Below are 22,029 nucleotides of genomic sequence, written 5' to 3' on the forward strand. Positions count from 1 at the left end.
TATGGTAGGTACAAAACTGTACTATGTTCATCGTGCATACAGCTGCAGTCATAACAGATGGGTAGAATCCCAAAGCTAAAATAGGGGTGGTAGGCACTAGGTGGAACTAGGAGGAGCCAGGATGCCCTGCTAGACTGCAGTGGCAAAGCCTGCTCTAGATTTGGAGTATAATGGTAGGTGATAGTGCTTGGAGAAGGTATGTACAGAACTCCAAGTGGCAGCTTCCAAAATGTCTTTGGTAGGAACCCCCCTGAGGAAAGCTGCAGAAGTAGCTGTGGCCCTTGTGGAGTGAGATCTGATGCCTGCAGGTACAGTTTTACCATGAAAAGAGTAACAAAAGCGTATGTAGTGGGCTATCCATTTTGATATTGTCTGTTTGGAAATGGGCTTCCCTTGAGATCCTGTAGCATAGGACACAAAGAGTTGCTCTGATTTTCTGAAAGGCTTTGTTCTGTCCAAATAATAACGTAGCTGTCTGTGAATGTCCAAGGAATGTAGTAGTCTCTCCCCTTTGTTTTGAGGATTAGGGTAAAAGGTAGGCAAGTGGATAGCCTGATTCAAGGCTACCCTGGATACTACCTTTGGCATAAAGGAAGGATTGGTTCGTAAGGAAACTCTGTCCTGATGGAAAATGATGAAAGGCTGCACAGCCATGAGGGCTTGTAGTTCCGAAACCCTGCGAGCTGAGGAGATAGCCAGCAGGAAGGCTGTTTTCTAGGACAAATATTGCAGTTCTGTTGAAGCAGCTGGCTCAAAAGGAGGCAAGGTCAGTTTTTCCTATAATGAAATTGAGGTACCAAGCAGGTACTGGTTGTTTCCTTGGGGGTTTTATATTCTTAGCCCCTCTGAGGAACTGTCTTAAGAGGGGGTGAGAGAATAAAGGAGGATCAGTGTTGTATTCTGCAGAAATGGCTGAGGCATGGATTTTGATGGAGGAGAACGAAAGTCCACTGCTTAGCATCTCAGCTAGGTACTGTAATATTTGAGGTAAATTCAGTATTCCAGGATTCTGACCCTTTTTCTCATTCCAGGCACAAAACCGTTTCCATTTTGCGGAATAGGCTTTTCTAGTAGAAGGTCTTCTGGCCTCCAAAATGACATCCTGCACCTCCTTGGAGAGTAGGGTCTGTTGTGATTTTTAAGGAATCTTCCATGCGGCTAGATGGAGTGTTTTCAGCTGACTGTGAAGAGTTTTGAAGTTGTGCTGAGTCAGTAGAAGAGGCATTAGAGGCAGGATCCATGGTGGGGAATGCGTCAGGCTCCTCAGGAGTGGATACCAGTGTTGTCTTGGCCAGTCTGGAGCAATGAGAATCATCTTTGGTCTGTCTGCTCTGGTTTTTAATAGATCTTTGGGCAGCAGAGGAAGAGGTGGAAAGGCATAAACTGTCATTGTTGTCCAACTGAAAGAGGCCTGTGGATGAAAGTTCCTTGAGCAGAATTTTGTCAATTGGTGATTTCTGTGGGAGGCAAAGAGATCTATGTCTGGCCTTCCCCATGCTTGAATTATCTTTGTAAAAACTTGAGGATGCAACTTCCATTTGTGTGGATCTGTCATATTTCTGCTTAGGTTGTCTGCCAGCATGTTTTCCTTGCCTGGCAGGTACTGTGCTTGAAGTTCGATTTGTAATTCCAGAGCCATGTTCCAAAGAGACATGGCTAGCCTGCATAGGGGGTATGAATGGGTTCCTCCCTGTTTATGTACCACATTACTGTGTTGTTGTCTGTCCTTATCAATAGCTGGCCTGGATGCAGTAGGTCTTTGAAAGCTATAACAGCATTTATTACTGCTAGCATTTCCTTTTGATTGATGTGTAGGTGCTTTTCTTTTTGGGATCATTTGCCCTGAATGCATCGATCTGTCATGTGCGCCCCCCAGGCGTAGTCAGAGGCGTCTGTTGTGATGACCTGATTTGCTTGAGGCTTGCAGAATGGGAGACCTGTGTTTCTTTGGCATGCTTGAGCCCACCACAGGAATTCCTTTTGAAGACATGGAATCAGTGGTATTATTGTTTCCAAACTATGGCTGTGTTGAGACCATAGGTTTTTTAGGTACCATTGAGGTTTCCTCATATGCAGCTTTGCACATGGGATTAGTAGGATGCAAGATGCCATGAATCCCAGAGCCTGCAGGATTTTCCTTGCAGTCAGCCTGGTGAAAGTTGCCAGTTTTCTGAAGTATTGAGTTAGTTGCCCTTGTTTCTCTGGCGTGAAGTAGGCCATCTGGGTGTTTGTATCCAAGCTGGCACCCAGGAAAATTATTGTTTGAGAGGGTATTAGCCTTGATTTCTTTTTGTTGACTGTGTATCCCAGAGAATTCAACAACAGTATTACAAACGCCAGATGTTTCAGAAGTATGTGCTTGCTGTCCACTTGGATCAGGCAGTCGTCCAAATATGGGTATATTTGTACCCCTTGAAGTCTGCAGTAGGCAATTACTGATGCCAGGCATTTCGTGAACACTCTGGGCGCAGTAGATAAGCCAAAGGGCAATGCAGAGAATTGATAATGTGTTGAACCTGCAAGAAATCTGAGGTATCTTCTGCAATCTTGTCTGATTGGGACATGCAGGTATGCCTCCTTGAGGTCCAATGTTACCAGCCAAGACTCCTTGCCCAGCATGGGAAGAAGCTGCTGTAATGTGAGCATCTTGAATTTTGGCACGAGTAAAAATGTGTTTAGGATGGAAAGGTCCAAAATAGGTCTCCAATCTTTGCCCTTCCTTGGTACCAGGAATAGTCTGGAATAAAAACCTTGACCCTGTTCTTGTGCAGGTACCTCTTGAATAGCTTTCATGTCCATGAGATCTGAAATTTGTTTTTGTGCCTCTGCCCTTTGATTGTGTGGCAGGTTTGGCATGCCTCTCATTTTTGGAAGGGTGTGAAAGTGGAATCTGTAGCCTCTGTCTATAATGTCCAGGATCCATTTGTCTTTTGTGACAATATGCCAATTTTTCAAAAATGATGCCAGTTTTCCGCCTAAAGGTGCTGCCATTTGAGCCTTGCTTGGCATGCAAAAGGGGAAAGTCATTGGTTCTGCTTTCTAAATGGCTGTGAACTATCCTCACCACCTCTGTGTAGGTGCTTGCCATTGTCTGCCTCTAAACGATCCTTGAGATTGCCCTCTGCCCCTCGGGCGTCTGTATCTACCTCTTTGGGGTCTGTCCGTGGCTGGAAAGGACCAATTTTTTGAAGGCCAATTTCTACTGAAACGTGGAGGTTGTACCTGTAGGAAATCTTTCACTGTTTGCATTGATTTTGCCTTTTCCTCCATTTTCTTTAATACCTCCTCAGCTTTAACACCAAACAATACATCTTTTTGCAGAGGTGCATCTAGTAATTTAGCTTTGACATGATCTGGTAAGGTTTGCTCTTTGAGCCAAGCATGTCTACGTATGACTGATCCTGTAACAGCAGCTCTACATGAGGCCTCTAAAGCATCAAAACCACATTGCAAGGTATGTTTACCCACTTGTTCTGCACTATGTAACAAATCCTGCAACTCCTTCAAGTCTGGTTGTTCAGGTTGTGACATTTTGCTTTTCAACTGTGATAACAGAAACTGTTGGTACTTGGAACTGACAGTTTAATGCCCTCATGGTTAAGGTGGCCGAGGTGTATACCTTTTTCCCCCACCTTTCTAAAGCTCTGGAATCTCTCTCTGAAGGCAATGGATTTTTAGCAGTGGAGGCCTTAATTCCCTTGGGACCCTGTGAAATAGTTTCTGGGTCAGCCGCATGGCTTTTGTATAGGAATTGGTGTGAATCAGGAACCCGGTAATACCCATCAGGCTTGACTGGAGCTGGAGGTAAAGAATCTGGGTTACGGCAGGCCTCCGAATACACATCATCTAGTATGTCTAAGACAGGAGGTATAGCCAGAGGCCTGTGTTGAGGGAGCAAGAGGAAATCCCTAAGCCTTTTCTTGGAGTCTGAGCACTCTTGGCCTTCCCAGTGGAAGTGTTCCCTCAAGGTATGTAAGGTTTCCCCAAAAGAGTAATCCTTGGAGGGGGGGGGGGCAGAGGGAATGGACGCCTCTGCATCAGAATCGTCAAAAGGAGAGTATGAATGTTCCTGGTCTTCAGAATGTTCTGAAATAATGGAGGCCTGGTCCGAGAAAGGGGATTCTTCCTCCACTCTGGGCCTTTTGTCCAGGGGGGGTTGAGAACCCCTGATAAGAGTAATCAAATCCTCAGCCATTTTGAGCATCTGCTTTTTAGGCATGGGGCCTTGAGAGGGGCCCTGTGGAGCTTGTCTTTTAGTATGCATGGCTGCTTTAAACTTATTGAAAGCCTTGATGGAAAAAGAAGAGGAAGGCCTGAAGACACCTTGAGAGGTGGCATGCCTGTCTAAACTCCGAGTTTCACTGCCAAGAGTGGCTTCGGTATCTGTAGTCGGGGTGTGGGCCGAAGAGCCTGCGACCTCGGGCACAGAAGACACCGCCAATGAAGTGTCATCGGTAGTCAGGGGCTGCGTAGGCGCCTCGCTGAGAACCGGACCACCTGTAGTCGGCTTTGGCGTGGTGTCGGTAGAAGTCACGGACCTCGTATGTCGGTCCTTATCTTTGCGTCTTTTACTCAAAATTGGAGTCGGAGTATCCAATGACATAATGTAATTAAACTTTTTGCCAAAATAGTGTTGGGCGAACTCCGCCCGACGCTTAGTGAGTCTGTTGAATGTAGCACAAAAACGACAGGCCGAAACGTCGTGGGCTGGGCCTAAGCAAGGGATGCAGAGGTTATGAAAATCCTTATGCGGTATTTGCTTCCCACATGAAATGCAATTATTAACTTTGTCTGACATCGGTCTGAGGCAAGAAAAGTTTCCCCAATGGGGTACTTAGCTTTCAAGAAGACTTCGGCTGAAAATATTCGTAATCTCAGGAGCTGGCCGACCGGCACTTGCGAACTGCTTCTGCTTCGGGCACCGCGCGGCAAGAAAGACTGAAGAAAATGGCATTGGCTGGTTCTTTTATACCCCTGTCGCACTGATGTCAGGGAAGAAGCGACGACATCCGACGCCGGACCTAGACTTTGGAATTCGGCCGACCGAGGACCCGCCTGACGGCAGGAAAACCCATCTGTTATGACTGCAGCTGTATGCACGATGAACATCAGATGGGTTATCCTGCCGTCAGGCGGGTCCTCGGTCGGCCGAATTCCAAAGTCTAGGTCCGGCCGGTTGTCGCCGCTTCCTGACGTCAGTCGCGCAGGTATAAAAGAGGCAGCCGACGCCATTTTCTTCAGTTTTTCTTGCCCCAGATGTCAGGTGCCCCCAGAAGGAAGGCAAACATAATGTTATGCAAAAATGCAATGTTGATAAATCAAAAACAGTAGTTGCAAGCAATTACACCATAAAAAGAGTACCCCAAAAGGTTATATGAAAAGGGTTCGTCATAAGGCCTGTCCTAAGAGGGGTTGGAGGGAGGGAAACCTGGACTGCAGCTGTATGAGCACTCGAACATCTACATTTATGGTAGGTACAAAACTGTACTATGTTCATCGTGCATACAGCTGCAGTCATAACAGATGGGTAGAATCCCAAAGCTAAGTAAGGGTGGTAGGCACCAAGTGGAACTAGGAGGGGCTAGGATGCCCTGCAGGACTGCTGTGGCAAAGCCCGCTCTAGATTTAGAGTATAGTGGGAGGTGATAGTGCTTGGAGAAAGTGTGCACTGAACTGCAGGTGGCTGCTTCCAAAATATCCTTGGTAGGGACCCCCCTGAGGAAGGCTGCAGAGGTGGCTGTGGCTCTGGTGGAGTATGATCTGATGCATGCAGGCACAGTTTTTCCATGAAATGAGTAACAAAAGCGTATGCAGTGGGCTATCCATTTTGAAATTGTCTGTTTGGAAATAGCCTTTCCTTAAGCACCTGCAGCATAGGACACAAAGAGTTGCTCAGATTTCCTGAATGGCTTTGTCCTGTCCAAATACTAACAAAGTTGTCTGTGAATGTTCAAGGAATGTAGTAGTCTTTCCCCTTTGTTTTGTGGATTAGGATAAAAGGTAGGTAAGTGGATAGTCTGATTCAAAGGTACACTGGATACTACCTTTGGCATAAAGGCAGGGTTGGTTCGTAAGGAAACTCTGTCCTGATGGAAAATGATGAATGGTTGCACAGCCATGAGGGCCTGTAGCTCCGAAACCCTGCGAGCTGAGGTGATAGCCAGAAGAAAGGCCGTTTTCCATGACAAGTACTGTAACTCTGATGAAGAAGCTGGCTCGAAGGGAGGAAGGGTCAGCTTTTCCAATACGAAGTTGAGGTCGCAAGCAGGGACTGGTAGTTTCCTTGGGGGTTTTATATTCTTTGCCCCTCTGAGGAACTGCCTTAAGAGAGGATGTGAGAATAAAGGAGGATCTGTGTTGTATTGTGCAGAAATGGCTGAAGCGTGGATCTTGATGGAGGAGAAGGAAAGTCCATTGTTTAACATCTCAGCTAGGTACTGTAAAATTTGAGGTATATTTATTACCCAAGGATTCTGTCCCTTCTTTTGATTCCAGGCACAAAATCGTTTCCATTTGGCGGAGTAGGCCTTTCTAGTAGAAGGTCTTCTGGCCTCCAAGATGACATCCTGCACCTCCTTGGAGAGTAGAAACTGTTGGGAAATCAAGGAATTCTCCATGCAGCTAGATTTAGAGTTTTGAGATGGCTGTGAAGAGTTTTGTAGTTGTGCTGGGACAACAGAAGAGGGACTAGAGGTGGGATCCATGGTGGGGAATGTGTCAGGCTCTTCAGGAGCGGATACCAGTGTTGCCTTGGCCAGTCTGGAGCAATGAGAATCATTATCGGCCTCTCTGCTCTGGCTTTTAATAGAACTTTGGGCAGCAGAGGAAGAGGCGGGAAGGCATAGACTGTCAATGTTGCCCAATTGAAGGAAAGTGCGTCCACTTTCCAGGCCTGTGGATGATAGGTCCTTGAACAAAATTTTTTCAACTGGCAATTTCTGTGGGTAGCAAAGAGATCTATGTCTGGCTGTCCCCATGCCTGAGTAATCTTTGTGAAAATTTGAGGATGCAACTTCCATTCGTGTGGATCTGTCATATTTCTGCTTAGGTTGTCCGCCAGTGTGTTTTCCTTCCCTGGCAGGAATTGTGCCTGTAGTTGAATTTTCAATTCCAGTGCTGTGTTCCATAGGGTCATGGCTTGCCTGCACAGGGGGTATATGAATGAGTTCCCCCCTGTTTGTTTATGTACCACATCACTGTGGTGTTGTCTGTCCTTATCAATAGCTGGCCTGGATGCAGCAGGTTTTTGAAGGTCATAATAGCCTTTTGCATGGCTAGCATTTCCTTTTGGTTGATGTGAAGGAGCTTCTCTTTTCGTGCCCATTTTCCCTGAATGCACTGATTTGTCATGTGTGCTCCCCATGCATAGTCTGAGGCGTCTGTTGTGATGATTTGAGTTGCTTGAGGTACACAGAAAGGAAGACCTGTGTTTCTTTGGCAAGCTTGAGCCCACCACATAAATTCCTTTTGAAGGCATGGAATGAGTGGTATAATTGTTTCCAAGCTGTGGCTGTGTTGAGACCATAAGTTTTTTAGGTACCATTGAAGTTTCCTCATATGCAGCTTTGCACATGGGATAAGTAGGATGCAAGATGCCATGAATCCCAGAGCCTGCAGGACTTTCCTTGCAGTTAGCCTGGTGTAAGTTGCCATTTTTCTGAAGTATTGAGACAGTTGCCCTTGCTTGTCTGGCGTGAGGTAGGCCATCTGGGTGGTTGTATCCAAGTTGGCACCCAGGAAAATTATTTGTTGAGAGGGTATTAGTTTTGATTTCTTTTTGTTGACTGTGTATCCCAGGAAGTTCAACAGTTTTATTACAAACGCCAGGTGCTGCAGAAGTATGTCCTTGCTGTCCGCTTGGATCAGGCAGTCGTCCAGATATGGGTAGATTTGTATCCCTTGTAGTCTGCAGAAGGCGATTAATGATGCCAGGCATTTCGTTAACACTCTGGGCGCAGTAGATAAGCCAAAGGGCAATGCAGAGAATTGGTAATAGGTTGAACCTGCAAGAAATCTGAGGTATCTTCTGCAATCTTGTCTGATAGGGACATGCAGGTATGCCTCCTTGAGGTCCAATGTTACCAGCCAAGACTCCTTGCCCAGCATGGGAAGAAGCTGCTGTAATGTGAGCATCTTGAATTTTGGCACCTGTAGATATGTGTTTAGGATAGACCGGTCTAAGATAGGTCTTCAATCTTTGTCTTTCCTTGGTACCAGGAATAGTCTGGAATAAAACCCTTGACCTTGTTCTTTTGCAGGTACCTCTTGAATCGCTTTCATGTCCATGAGAGCTGAAATTTGTTTTTGTGCCTTTGCCCTTTGATTTTTTGGCAGGTTTGGCATTCCTCTCATTTTTGGAAGGGTGTGAAAGTGGAACCTGTAGCCTCTGTCTATAATGTCCAGAATCCATTTGTCTTTTGTAACAATATGCCAAGATGCCATAAATCCCAGAGCCTGCAGGACTTTCCTTGCAGTTAGCCTGGTGTAAGTTGCCATTTTTCTGAAGTATTGAGACAGTTGCCCTTGCTTGTCTGGCATTAGGTAGGCCATCTGGGTGGTTGTATCCAAGTTGGCACCCAGGAAAATTATTTGTTGAGAGGGTATTAGTTTTGATTTCTTTTTGTTGACTGTGTATCCCAGGAAGTTCAACAGTTTTATTACAAATGCCAGGTGCTGCAGTAGTATGTCCTTGCTGTCCGCTTGGATCAAGCAGTCGTCCAGATATGGGTAGATTTGTATCCCTTGTAGTCTGCAGAAGGCGATTAATGATGCCAGGCATTTCGTTAACACTCTGGGCGCAGTAGATAAGCCAAAGGGCAATGCAGAGAATTGGTAATGGGTTGAACCTGCAAGAAATCTGAGGTATCTTCTGCAATCTTGTCTGATAGGGACATGCAGGTATGCCTCCTTGAGGTCCAATGTTACCAGCCAAGACTCCTTGCCCAGCATGGGAAGAAGCTGCTGTAATGTGAGCATCTTGAATTTTGGCACCTGTAGATATGTGTTTAGGATAGACAGGTCTAAGATAGGTCTTCAATCTTTGTCTTTCCTTGGTACCAGGAATAGTCTGGAATAAAACCCTTGACCTTGTTCTTTTGCAGGTACCTCTTGAATCGCTTTCATGTCCATGAGAGCTGAAATTTGTTTTTGTGCCTCTGCCCTTTGATTTTGTGACAGGTTTGGCATTCCTCTCATTTTTGGAAGGGTGTGAAAGTGGAACCTGTAGCCTCTGTCTATAATGTCCAGAATCCATTTGTCTTTTGTAACAATATGCCAATTTTTTGAGAATAATGTCAGTTTTCTGCCCAAAGGTGCTGCCATTAAAGCTTTGCTTGGCAGGTGTAGGGGGAAGTCATTGTGTCTGTTTTCTGAAAGACTGTGATCTATCTTCTCCACCTCTTGGGGTTGGTGCTTGCCACTGTCTGGCTCTGAAAGATCCTTGAGGTTGCCCTCTACCCCTTGGACGCCTGTATCTGCCCCTTTGAGGTCTGTCCGTGGCTGGAAAGGACCAATTTTTGAAGGCCAGTTTCTGCTGAAACGTGGAGGCTGTACCTGCAGGAAATCTTTCACTGTTTGCATTGATTTTGCTTTTTCCTCCATTTTCTTTAGCACCTCCTCTGCTTTAACACCAAACAATACATCTTTTTGAAGAGGTGCATCTAATAATTTAGCTTTGACATGATCTGGTAAGGTTTGCTCTTTGAGCCAAGCATGCCTATGTATAACAGACCCCGTAACAGCAGCTCTACATGAGGCCTCTAAAGCATCAAAACCACACTGCAAGGTATGTTTACCCACTTGCTCTGCACCATGCAACAAATCCTGCAACTCTTTTAAATCTGGTTGTTCTGGTTGTGTCAATTTGCTTTTCAGCTGAGCTATCAAAAACTGTTGATACTTTAACATATGGAATTGACAGTTTAATGCCCTCATGGTTAAAGTGGCCGAGGTGTACACCTTTTTCCCCCACCTTTCTAAAGATCTGGAATCTCTCTCTGAAGGTAATGGGTTTTTAGCAGTAGAGGCCTTAATTCCCTTGGGACCCTGTGAAATAGTTTCTGGGTCAGCAGTATGGCTTTTATAGAGGAACTGGTGAGAATCAGGAACCCGGTAATACCCGTCTGGTTTAACAGGAGCTGGAGGCAAAGAATCAGGATTAAGGCTGGCTTCTGTGTACACATCATCCAATATATCAAACAGGAGGGATAGCCAGAGGCCTATGCTGGGGGAGCAGAAGAAATTCCCTGAGCCTTTTCTTGGAATCTGAATAATCTTGGCCTTCCCAGTGAAAGTGTTCCCTCAATGTATGCAGGGTTTCCCCAAAAGAGAAGTCCTCAGGGGGGGAGACCGAGGGAATAGACTCCTCTGCATCACAGTCTTCGAATGGAGAATAGGTACAATCCTGGTCCTCAGATAGTTCTGAGGTAATAGAAGCTTGATCTGAGGAAGGGTAGTCTTCCTCTAATCTAGGCCTTTTGTCAGAGGGGGGGTTGAGAACCCCTGATATGAGTAATCAAATCCTCAGCCATTTTAAGCATCTGCTTTTTAGGCATGGTGCCTTGAGCGGGTGTCTGAGGAACCTGTTTTTTGGTTTTCATGGCTATTTTAGACTTGGTGAAGGCTTTAATAGAGAAGGAGGAAGGCCTGAAGACCCCTTGAGAAATGGCAGGCCTGTGTAAATTCTGAGTTTCCCCGCCAGGAGTGGCGTCGGTATCTGTAGTAGGAATGGGGGCCGAGGAGCCTGCGACCTCGGGTACTGAAGACAGTGGTAATGCATTGTCATCTGTACTCTGGGGCTGTGTGGGCGCCTCGCTGAGTACCGGAGAACCAGTAGTCGGCCTTAGCGTGGTATCAGTAGGTGGTGCGGACCTCATATGCCGGTCCTTATCTTTGCGTTTTTTGCTCAAAACTGGAGTCGGAGAATCAGACGACATAATATAATTAAATTTTTTGCCAAAAAAGTGAAGGGTGAACTCCGCCCGACGTTTAATAGTGCGTTTGTTGAATCTAGCACAAAAACGGCAGGCCGAGACGTCGTGGTCTGGGCCTAAGCAAGGTATACAGTAAGAGTGGAAATCCTTATGCGGTATTTGCTTCCCACATGAAATACAATTAACTTGGTCTGACATTGGTCTAAGGCAAGAAAAGTTTCCCCAACGGGGTACTTAGCTTTCAAGAAGACTTCGGCTGAAATACTTTCGTAAATCTCAGGAGCTGGCCGACCGGCACTTGCGAACTGCTTCTGCTTCGGGCACCGCGCGGAAAGAAAGACTGAAGAAAATGGCGTCGGCTGCCTCTTTTATATCCCTGCCGCACTGACGTCAGGGAGGAAGCGACGACAACCGACGCCGGACCTAGACTTTGGAATTCGGCTGACCGAGGACCCGCCTGACGGCAGGATAACCCATCTGTTATGTCTGCAGCTGTATGCACGATGAACATCAGCAATTCTACAAACTATGCTTTAAAAAAAAGACCACCACACATTATAGGTTCATAGGTTGGTACTAGGCTATCAGCCCTAGGGCCTATACAAGCCTAGCCATAACAATTCCCTGGCTATTTCTTCCCACACTATTTACTTCCCTGGACCCCTGTCTAGCAGGGCAACTGACATGATCCCCGGGGTGAATTTCCTTTCTACCATCCAATCATCAAGGTTCCTTTTGAAGAGGGCCAGAGAGGTAAATACCAGCTATCTGAGCAAACAAAGCACTGAATTACACATATACTTGCCCTTGTGTGTTACTATTAATTATACAACGACCCCCCCATTAATATTCCAAAACGTGCACGCTGATTGGTCAGCGTGCATGTTGTAAATCAGACTTATACTAATGGAAAAAGGTTCGGTCGCCCGGACTTTTTCCATTAGTATAAGTCTTTTTTTTTTTTTCTTACAGCAACGGAGAAAGCAAGATTTCTGTTGCTTTATAGAAAGTAAAAACAACAGTTGAGCAAAAAATCACCTTTACTAAAAGACAAAGCTTTCAGGTTAAGAAACCCTTTTTCATTGAAAAAGGGTTTCTTAACCTAACTGTCTTTAGTAAAGGTGATTTTTTGCTCAACTGTTGTTTTTATTTTGGACTTATTCAGCAGTGTTTTGTTTGCTTTATAGAAAGTGTCTCACTATGTTAAAGGAGTTTAACATAGCGAGACACTTTCTTAAGCAACGGAGAAAGCAAGATCTCCGTTGCTTTTTAGAAAGTGTCTCGCTATGTTAAAGGAGTTTAACATAGCGACACAGCTTTAAAAAAAGCAACAGAACTTTCTCCGCTGCTTTTTTTAAAGCTGTCTCACTATGTTGAACTCCTTTAACATAGAGACACTTTCTAAAAAGCAACGGAGATCTTGCTTTCTCCGTTGCTTCCACCCACAGCTCTGATGTACTGCGTAAGCGTACGCATGCGCAGTACATCAGAACTGCCGCAGAATACTGCACAGCTGCAAGGCCAGCAAGGAGGCATTATACAATGCCATTATTTAAGAAAACTAAGTATTTTTTTCTTAAATAATGTCATTGTATAATAGCAATAACCCACTTCTGGGTGTGGGTAATGCTGGATTTACCCAAGGTTGTCTTTGTTTGGCCACTCGGGCTACGCCCTCATGAAATCCAGCATTACCCATACCCAGGCATGGGTTATTGCTTAATTATATAACATAGCATAGCCTGATTAATAACTCAAACAGCACACCAACTGGCCACAACAATTATAGCATCCACTGTAAACACAGCATTAGTCACAGTATTAACTTCAGTGAGCTCTAGTTACTGAAAACAAAGGCTACAACTACCATGATTTCCATCCTGCTTAAAGAAAGGAAACACGTATACCAAAATGGTGGAAGACAAACCTCTACCCCAGCCATGGCACATAAAAAAATAGGAATGTACCAAATCTTTTAAAGGATTACTCCGAGCTTATCACCCGAGTATCAGGAGTCTATAGGCAGCCTCATGTAAACAGAAGGCTGCATACATACATACAAAAGAGACACAAACTCCATTTATCATAATGCACTGCCAAACCAGCACGTATATGTCCTACACATGCAGACAGCAATATGTAGCATTTTGGCATCCAAAAAGTGCAGAATGACTACAGTAGCAAGAAGCTTAGATACAAAATATTGGTATTTAGAAATTTTTTTTTTTTCTTGTTTTTTTTAATAAAAGCAATATAAACAGTAACTATCAACTATCCTGTCTATGATGCTATCTTACTAACATGATCACTTGGGCTTTGCCCCTGTGATGAGAGCACCCAGTATTACCCACATCTACTTGTGGATTACTGCTAAATCAATGCTTGAAATTCATATTGCTCTAGAGGCCAAAATCAAAACTCCTCCCATGCTTGTAGCACTCCTGGCACTCAAGCTTTACATGCTCACATTCAAAATATAGAACTTAATAATTCAGTTCTTTTTGCTACAACAAAATAATATCCAAACCAGTAAACCCGGAAACATAACAAATGCTAGTCAACTACATTAGGTATACTCACAGCAGTTAAATTATGATTAAATAAATCACAAGATCAGAATGATGCATATAAACATGGATACAAGGGGGAATCCAGTGTGGGATTTATGCAATATCTTGTACTGCACATTTAGGGAATAACTTTTTTTTATTCAAACCCTTCCCAACTTACCTAATCCTAAGAACAATATTGTTCATGTATCACAAAGCACAACCTCCACATATTCCATTTATCCACAATTTTTTGTTCTTTTTATGTGAGCACTGCTCAGCAGACTACAATGGCCTAAGTGAATTGTCTAAAATATCTAGTAACACAGCTTCAGGTAGTTTGCGCAAGTTTTTATGACTAGACAATTCTTTGAATAGTTTTCTGCCACAGCTCTTAAAGTAAATGTTAATGTTCTATTTTTGAAGCAACAATCTTTGATGGATTTTACTACTTAAATGAGGTCTAAATTATTTGTTACTTTTACAGATAAGCTATGTTTATTTAGTTTTAAGTATAAAGTTAGAATTAGGTATATTTTGCCAGTAATGTCATTTTCTAGCTGGCTACTTGTAGTATAGTTTTCCTTATTTATTTTTTTGTATTGAACCTCTTTTGAGTTTTAATAAAATCCTTTTTTGAGGGGATTAGCTTAGGTGGGCATTGTTTTGGTTTATGGGTGTTTACTTTTTTTTTTTTAGCATTTTAAATTGACATAAGTTGCTAGGCTATTTTAGGTGATTCATGGAGCTCTTAGTATGTAAAGCTATCTTTTCTTACACTGAAGCATATAGGAACTATGGTCCAGGTTTCAATTTTTTAGCATTTTTATACTAAAGTAAGGGTAGATTTGAGATTAGGGGCTGGTTCAAGTGGGCTACTATTTTTTGGGAGGAGAGATATACTGTCTATTATAGCAGCAGTGTGTGACCTATAGTTTTGAGCATGTAGTTTAAGTATTGTGGAATTAGCAGAATTTTAGTAGCTTTTATGATGGATCAAAAGGTGTAGATAAATCTACACTTTTGACAAGTTACCAGCAGTTTAAGTGTAGATGAAAATCTTCGACTGTAGACAAACAAAAATGTATCTGCACCGTACACCACTTAACTGGGGTCCACTGTTTATATTTGTATACATACAACGGAAATGTTCATAATTATGTACATATATATATAGATATATATATATATATATATATATATATATATATATAAAACTATCATCATCATCTTCTTCTTTCGGCTGCTCCAGTTAGGGGTCGCCACAGAAGATCAACTGTTTCCATTTCTTCCTGTCCTCTGCATCTTGTTCTGTCACACCAACCACCTGCATGTCCTCTCTCACCACATCCATAAACCTTATCTTAGGCCTCCCTCTTTTCCTGTTACCTGGCAGCTTCATCCTTAGCATCTTTTTCCCAATATACTCTGCATCCCTCCTCAGCACATGTCCAAACCAACATAATCTTGCCTCTCTGGCTTTGTCTCCAAACCTTCCAACCTGAGCTGACCCTCTAATATACTTATTCCTAATCCTGTCCATCCTCGTCACACCCAGTGCAAATCTTAACATCTTCAACTCTGCCACGTCAAGCTCTGACTCCTGTCTTTTTGTCAATGCCACTGTCTCTAACTCATATAACATAGCTGGTCTAACTACCCTCTTGTAGACCCTCGCTTTCACTCTTACTGGTACTCATCTGTCACAAATCACTCCTGACACTCTTCTCCACCAACTCCATCCTGCCTGTACTCTCTTCTTCACCTCTCTTCCACACTCACCATTACTCTGAACTGTTGATCCCAAGTACTTAAACTCATCCACCTTCGCCACCTCTACTCCCTGCATCCTCACCATTCCTCTATCCTCTCTCTCATTCACACACATATATTCTGTCTTAGTCCTGCTGACATTCATTCCTCTTCTCTCTAGAGCATAATCTCCATCTCTCCAGGGTCCTCTCCACCTGTTCCCCAAGTCCTGCTGACCTTCATTCCTCTTCTCTCTAGAGCATATCTCCATCTCTCCAGGGTCCCCTCCACCTGTTCCCTACTCTCACTACAGATCACAATGTCATTTGCAAACATCATAGTCCACGGGGACTCCTGTCTGATCTCGTATGTCAACCTGTCCATCACCATTGCAAATAAGAAAGGGCTCAGAGCTGATCCTTGATGTAATCCCACCTCCACCTTAAATGCATCCGTCACTCCCACCGCAGACCTCACCGCTGTCACACTACCCTTGTACATACCCTGTACCACTCTTACATACTTCTCTGACACTCCCGACTTCCCTCATACAATACCACAACTCCTCTCTAGGCACCCCTCATACAATACCACAACTCCTCTCTAGGCACCCCGTCATATGCTTTCTCTAAATCCACAAAGACACAATAGAACTCCTTCTGTACTTCTCCATCAACACTCTCAGAACAAACATCGCATCTGTAGTGCTCTTTCCTGGCATGAAACCATACTGCTGATCACTAATCATCACCTCCCTTCTTAACCTAGCTTCCCCTACTCTTTCCCATAACTTCATGCTGTGACTGATCAGTTTAATCCCTCTGTAGTTACTACAGCTCTGCACATCACCCTTATTCTTAAAAATCTGTACCAAAACACTTTTTCTCCATTCCTCAGGCATCCTCTCACTTTCCAGGATTTCATTAAACAATCTAGTTAAAAACTCCACTGCCATTTCACCTAAACACCTCCATGCTTCCACAGGTATGTCATCTGGACCAACAGCCTTTCCGTCTTCATACCTATCCTTACTTCCTCCTTGCTAATCCACTGCACTTCATGATTCACTATCTGCACATCACCCAACCTTCTCTCCCTCTCATTCTCTTCATTCATTAACCCCTGAAAGTACTCTTTCCATCTGCTCAACATACTCTCCTCGCTTGTGAGTACGTTTCCCTCAATATCCTTTATCACCCTTACCTGCTGCACATCTTTACTAGCTCGGTCCCTCTGTCTAGTCAATCGGTACAGGTTCTGTTCTCCCTCCTTAGTGTCCAACCTTTTATACAACTCTTCATACGTCTTAACCTTAGCCTTTGCCACCTCTCTCTTTGCCACACACCTCATCTCCTTATACTAGTCTACTTTCATCTCTCTGACAATCCCACTTCTTTGCCAACCTCTTTCTCTGTATACTCTCCTGTACTTCTTCATTCCACCACCAGGTCTCCTTGTCCTCCTTCCTCTTTCCAGATGTCACACCAAGCACCTTTCTAGCCATCTCTATTACTAGCTCTGCTGTAGTTACCCAGCTATTCGGTAACTCTTCACTGCCACCCAGTGCCTATCTTAACTCTTCCCTGAACATCACCTCACAATTACCCTTTTTCAATTTCCACCATTTGATCCTTGGTGCTGCCCTCACACTCATCCTCCTCTTCTTGATCACCAATGTCATCCTACAAACCACCATCCTATGCTGCCTAACTACACTTTCCCCTGCCACCACTTTACAGTCTCCAATCTCCTTCAGACTGGCCCTTCTACACAACATATAATCCACCTGTGTGCATCTTCCTCCACTCTTGTATGTCACCCTATGCTCCTCCCTCTTGTTAAAATACATATTCATCACAGCCATGTCCATCCTTTTCCCAAAATCCACTACCATCAACCTTCTGCATTCCTTTGCTTAACACCATATCTACCCATCACTTCCTCATACCTTCTGTTCCCTTCACCAACATGCCCATTGAAATCTGCTCCAATCACCAGTCTCTCACCCTTGGGTACAGTCATCACCACTTCATCCAACTCGCTCCAGAATTTTTCTTTCTCATCCATCGGACACCCAACCTGTGGAGCATATGCACTAACAACATTCATCATTACACCATCAATTTCCAGCTTCATAAACATCACTCTATCAGACACTCTTTTCACCTCCAAAACACTCTTAGCATACTGTTCCTTCAGGATAACGCCTACGCCATTTCTCCTCCCATCCACACCATGATAAAACAATTTGAAACCACCTCCGGTACCACCTAGCCTTGCTCCCCTTCCATCTGGTCTCTTGCACACACAATATACCAACCTTCCTTCAGTCCACCATATCAGCTAGCTCTCTCCCTATAACAGTCATACTGCCAACATTCAAAGTTCCGATACACACACACACACACACACACACACACACACACACACACACACACACACACACACACACACAGTGGATATAAAAAAAGTGTACAAACCCCTGTTAAAATGCCAGGTTTTTGTCATATAAAAAAATGAGACCACAATAAATAATTTCAAAACTTTTCCCACCTTTAACCTGTACAATTCAACTGAAAAACAAATCTGTTAAGGGAATAAATAAACATACAATAAGCTGGTTGCATAAGTGAGAACACCCTTAAACTAATACTTTGTTGAAGCACCTTTTGATTTAATTACAACATTCAGTCTTCTTGGGTACACACTTGCCATCAATTAGAGAGACTCTGATTAACCCTAAATAAAGTTTGGCTGTCCTAGTAGGATTTTCCTGACATTTACTCAGTTGGCTGTTACAGCAAAAGCCACGGTTCACAGACAGCTTACAAAGCATCAAAGGGATCTCATTGTTGAAAGATATCAGTCAGGAGAAGGGTACAAAACAATTACCACAGCATTGGATCGACCATGGAACACAGTGGAGACGGTCATCAAAAAGTGGAGAAAATATGGGACAACAGTGACGTTGCAAAGAACTGGACGTTCCTCCAAAATTGATGAAAAGACAAGATGAAAACTGGTCAGGGAAACTGCCAAGAGACCTACAGCAACACTGAAGGAGCTGCAGGAATTTCTGGCAACAACTGGTTGTGTACTATATGTGACAACAATCTCCAGTATTCTCCATATGGCTGAGCTATGGGGTAGGGTTCCAAGAAGGAAGCCTTTTCTTACACAGAAAAACATCCAGGCCCGGCTAAAATTTGCAAAACCATCCATCAAGTCTCCCAAAAATATGTGGGAAAATGTGTTATGGTCTGATGAGACCAAGACTGAACATTTTGGCCACAATTCCAAAAGGCACGTTTGGCGCAAACGGAACACTTCACATCACCAAAAGGAAAAAGGACACCATCCCATCGGTGAAGCATGGTGGTGGCAGTATCATGCTTTGGGGTTGCTTTTCTTCAGCTGGAACTGGGGTTTTAGTCAAGGTGGAAGGAATTGTGAACAGTTCCAAATACCAGTCACTTTTGGCCCAAAACCTTCAGGCATCTGCTAGAAAGCTGAAGATGAAGAGGAATTTCACCTTTCAACATGACAATGACCCCAAGCATACATCCAAACCAACAAAAGAATGGTTCCACCAGAAGAAAATTAAAGTTTTGGAATGGCCCAGCCAGAGCCCAGACCTAAATCCAATAGAAAATCTGTGGGGTGACCTGAAGAGGGCTGTCCATAAGAGATGCCCTCTCAATCTGACAGATTTGGAGAGCTTTTGCAAGGAAGAGTAGGAAAATATTGCCAAGTCAAGATGTGCCATGCTGACAGACTCCTACTCAAGAAGACTGAATGTTGTAATTAAATCAAAAGGTGCTTCAACAAAGTATTAGTTTAAGGGTGTTCTCACTTATGCAACCAGCTTATTGTATGTTTTTATATTTTTTTCTCCAACGGATTTGTTTTTCAATTGAATTGTATAGGTCATGTTAAAGGTGAGAAAAGTTTTGAAATTATTTATTGTGGTCTCATTTTTTTATATCACAAAAATCTGGCATTTTAACAGAGGTGTGTACACTTTTTATATCCACTGTATATATGTGCATGTATGTGTATACACACACGCACACACACAAAAATTATACATACACACATACATAAGTGCACACATCCAAACAACCAGACAGAGGTGGGTCTACAGAACATAACCATGTCTCAAAACAAAAAAAACGGAAAGAAAGCTTAATATATCAAAACTTTGAGGTTGCATGACTTCATAATAAGAAAATGAAAATTACATAATTACTGTAATGACAGATCTGGATTAACAGTTTCATTTTCATCACCTTCAAGACTACGGCTGGCAGGACTCAGCTTGGCATCCAACACCTACACAGGCTACCTGGCCATTATCCTTTTACTCAAAATGCTTTGTGAGTTAGGACCCTTCAGTAAATCTCGCTAAGCTGTGCCGAAGTGAAGCTAGAAAAAGAAAGGTAAGGAGATAACAACACAAGCCTAACTACACAGAATGCTCAGGCCACTACAGTAAAAATGGGGATGGAAGGAGACTATGGAAACAAAGGCAAAACTGCCAATCCAAATCTAGTGTTATGGTAAACATGTAACTTTAGTTTCAAAGACTAGATTTCCATCTTCATCACCATCAGGATGGAGTCCCAATCTTGGCCTCTAAGGGTGGCATCTCTAAGGATTATGTCCCTTACAACTGAATGTCTGATAGAAGGTCTTAATCATTGAGCATACCAGTGTTAAACACTGCCAGTTTTACAAAAAGTAAAACATCCCAATATGCAATACTGGGAACTACTGTCAAATATTAGCTACAGAAATAAGTAAGTAAAGGACCTTAAACAGGTCTTTAGGACATCCTTTAAGAATGCAAGGATGGAAAGTAGAGCTGAATTAAATATAGTATTTGTCAAGAATCTTCTAGACTCATGAACTGGTGCAGAGTCAAAGCCCAGTAAGTAATGTCTCTCATACCAACACCATTTGATTATGAAAGTGAGGTGTACATATGCTTACCCACAACTTAGCACACTGACAAAGGTTGCAAAGGACATTACATCGTAGTAAATAATAAAAATCCCAGTACCAGTGGTAAGGAAGTAGAAAAAGCCCTGGAAAAACCCTTAAGAAAACAAAAAATAACGAAAAGGACACTGAGAAAGAGTTCCTAAAATGGTTACACGTTCAGGCTCAGGACTTCCTGAAAGGACATATAAAGGGAAGGGTTGAAATCCCAGAACAGAGACTTTAACTAGCACATAGTGAACTTTTCTAAGACAAAATTCAATTAACCTTAGAAAAACTGCAATGAAAAGGACTGGCTATAAAGAAGCATAACAAAACATATGGAAAAGGGTTAAAAGACAGGTAGTGAAGAATGTGCAAACTATCTACAGTCAAACAATGACAATGGTACTCATGGCCAAGTTGGAGGGGGAGATACCAAACACAGCTAGTTCCTCCAAGCTGATCCGAGCAGAAACTATGCTAGTGTTGTGCACTTTATTAACAAAGGAGGAGATAAGGTCTTGGTTACCTTCTCTACTGCCCATTAGTGTTAGTAACCAAGAGATTGAAGGTAATGGAAGTATGGCTGTAAGGGAACTATACTACTCAATTGTAATGAAAAGGTTGGGGTGTAAAGAAGATACTGTTCACAGACAAATTCACAAATGTGAAAATGAACCACGTGGCTAAGGACTGCAAGCAAATTTGTGCGGTTATGTTTGAGTTGTTACATCCGTACGTCACCATTATACGAGCACTTTATCAGTTTCCTTTTCATTACTTTTAGTTGCATCTGTGGAAGAGACAAAAGGATAGTTGACAAAGCCTTATGCCAAAGACACGAGAGTAACAAGAAGGTACTGCCAGTTTGGCCGTTAGCCATATTACTGCAATGTTAACAAGAGGGGGATGTGGCCCTATAATGACTGATCTAAGCTGTCTTCATCTAAACCCAAATGGTTTAAAAAGTGATTTAATATACACTTCATGTAGACCTACCATACAATATATAAACCTAGAAATGTACTTGAAACTGAAACTAACCAGCACTGATGGTAGTGGGGGGGGCTTTGCAAATTACTAAAAAAACTATAACAAACTAACACTAGTGAAAAAAATGGCGAGCTTTCCTTATTATCAGTGCTGCAGATGAGTATCTGCAGTGCAGGTCAAAATTAGATGAAATATGTATTAGATCACCTGTCTTAAGATTAAGTATAAAGACTTTTTGTTAAACCCTTTACAAGCAAATCAAAATGTGATCCGGGTTTGTAACTTGATGTTGTACAATTAAACATATAACATTTACTGTCTATACAAGCCTAAAACAATGGAAAAAAAACAGTGAAGTAGAGGGAATGTAAACAAGTTTGACAGGTATACATTTTGGGTGCATAACAGATGAAGAGTGGGAAACACCTTACGTTATAAACTATGCTAGTGTTGTGCACTTTATTAACAAAGGAGATAAGGTCTTGGTTACCTTCTCTACTGACCATTAGTGTTAGTAAGCGGTGCTATCAAGAAAGTGGATTTGTGAAACTGAAGAGACAGGATGACTAAAGAGACTTATCTGTAAAAGCCTAGGTAAGGAACATTTTTACAGCTGGAAAATTAAAGCAGAATTGGCCCTACAATGAGTATTGTTCTGAAGGACCACAATTCTAAGACTGTGATAACAGTAGCACCACCTGCTCGGAAGCAAGCCCAGCAATCTACTTCCACTTCCTGCCAGCAGAATTCTTCAGATGGTTAGTGGCTTTATTGCTAAAAGATAAGTCAATTCTGACTTGAGAGGCTGAGTAAGCTACTGG

The 22,029-nt window shown here is 43.0% G+C and overlaps 1 protein-coding gene across 1 annotated transcript in view; it reads right to left on the reverse strand.

Annotated features, from left to right (window-relative positions):
• Window positions 1-22,029, reverse strand: part of NBN (nibrin) — a 1,386,396-nt gene that overhangs the window by 1,158,752 nt on the left and 205,615 nt on the right. The window lies entirely within an intron of this gene.

This window comes from Protopterus annectens, chromosome 3.part0 (genome assembly GCF_019279795.1).
Source record: "Protopterus annectens isolate FY-2018-M chromosome 3.part0, PAN1.0, whole genome shotgun sequence".
NCBI lineage: Eukaryota > Metazoa > Chordata > Ceratodontiformes > Protopteridae > Protopterus > Protopterus annectens.